The following is a 1961-nucleotide window of genomic DNA, read 5'->3' as shown; positions in this document are numbered from 1 at the left end:
ATCGATTAACAAAGTATGAATAGTAAATAAACAATTCTTGACTAGTATTTTGCATGCATTGATAATTCTTTCGTTTAGAAGTCTTTTTAACGGTGGCCAACGTTAGAACTCGCCTTGTTACTACTTGCCAGACCAAGGAGGTAATTAACAAGAAAAGAATTATCAACATAGATTTAGTGTGATACTATCTAATAGGCTAGTGTCGATTGGTGCGAAGTAATAACTAAGTCAAACATCGACTATGATGTCTAATATGAGGTAAAGGTAAGGGTTAGTAAATTATACACATGTAGCCGGACCAAGGTGCGGGGTGAAATTCTCTAGATGCCGGACCAAGGATTTAGAGATACCTAACTTATCATTTTGCATGTAATACACTAGAAAAGGATTGTTATTACTAGGATTACTGCGTTATGAGATTATGGGGAACACGTGTACCCTAGTTATTTCTCTTATCTTGATAACAACCAAAGTTGAGTTTAATTATTGATTACAATATTAAGTCTTACTATTTGTTTCACACAAGCACAACCCCCCTTTTTATTACCTGTTTCTGGAAATAATTTGACTAATTGAATATAATTGTTGGTTAAAAGTAGAGTCTAAACCATTTTCCTCGTGGGATCGATCCCAACCTACAAGTTGGGTTCTTTACTTGATAACGATTGCTTATGCTTCTGAAAGGAGGTGTAATTTGAGCGTATCAAATTTTGTCAAATATAAATAGATTGCTAAACGATTATGTTCACTTTTCCAACAAAAATAGAACCTTCATAAATAACTAAAACAAAAATACAAAATCACAAAATGAATTTGAAAACGAAATACATCAACAAAAATTATAAAAAACCAACATAAAAGATAATGATAGAACAACATAAGCATTACACTATCAATTAAGGTCCTTGGAATGTCCATTATCTCCAGCACTGATGTCATCGCCTTCAGTTGGTGCAAAATCTATATTGTTTCCATCTCCTAAGCCAAAATAATTGTGATTAGTAGCCACAGTCTCAACAAATCACATGTCATTGATCAAATCATCCATTGAATTTGGTAATGGGTTAACATTTTTGTTTGGGAACTTAAAGTTTGAGGGAGAATTTTGAGGTTGAGAAGACTGATGTTGTTGATTGATTTTTTCCTTTCTCTCGTGAACTTTAGCTATCTTAGTATTAGACAACTTTAATAAACTTTGAATTTCTCGAGCAGTAAGTTCAGTGATATTCTTTCCCTCCACAAGTAGATTGAAGAGGATTTCCATTTCCTTCTCCTCATTCATTTTTTCTATCTTCTCAATTTTTTTTTCTTTCTCATTTACTTTCTTTGAAAGATACTCTTCATGTATCATTAACTTGTTAATCCTTTCTTCCTCAGAAAACTTTGAATACCTGACTAATACCTCCTTAGCTAGATTTGTAGATTTTCAAACAATGGGTTGGATTTCTCTCGGGCGAAAAATAATTATAGCAATATCTATATCACATAAAATAGAAAACTCTTCTGCTTTCTTAAATAAACTTGTCACTCTTTTGTCTAGAAGGGAGTTTCTTACATTTCACTATTGTTCCTAGTATTTCTAAGCCTCTTTCTATCCATATTTGATACCCAAATATAAATCACTCTCTTTGGGAGTAGAATACATAAAATGTGAAAAGGTATGCGGCTTTTATAGATGTCTATCATGAATTGCTACTACGGTCAAGGAATTTTAAGTTTATTGAGACATATTTGTAAAAATAATAATTAACTAATTATCATAATCTGATTCCAAGAAAATTTTTTATTTTTTATTTTTTATTTAAAAATTCTAAATTATAAAATATTCATATTAATTATTTTTGGAGTTAGAAAATGCAAGTAATTAACTTGTGGCATGATAACATTTGGTAGAAAATTTTCTCTTATATTCCTAGAAAGTATTTTTGAATCATATTTCAAAAAGATTTCTTTTATATATT

At 30.5% G+C, this 1961-nt stretch overlaps 1 pseudogene; it reads right to left on the bottom strand.

Moving 5' to 3' along the window:
* Positions 1-892: 892 nt before the first annotated feature.
* LOC125810386 (MADS-box protein AGL24-like) lies at positions 893-1599 on the bottom strand (annotated as a pseudogene).
* Positions 1600-1961: the final 362 nt, after the last annotated feature.

This window comes from Solanum verrucosum, unplaced genomic scaffold, assembly GCF_900185275.1.
Source record: "Solanum verrucosum unplaced genomic scaffold, falcon-dt-bn FXZP01000276.1, whole genome shotgun sequence".
Lineage (NCBI taxonomy): Eukaryota > Viridiplantae > Streptophyta > Magnoliopsida > Solanales > Solanaceae > Solanum > Solanum verrucosum.
Note: the sequence above shows the minus strand (reverse complement) of the source record. Positions and strands in the feature narration are given on the sequence as shown.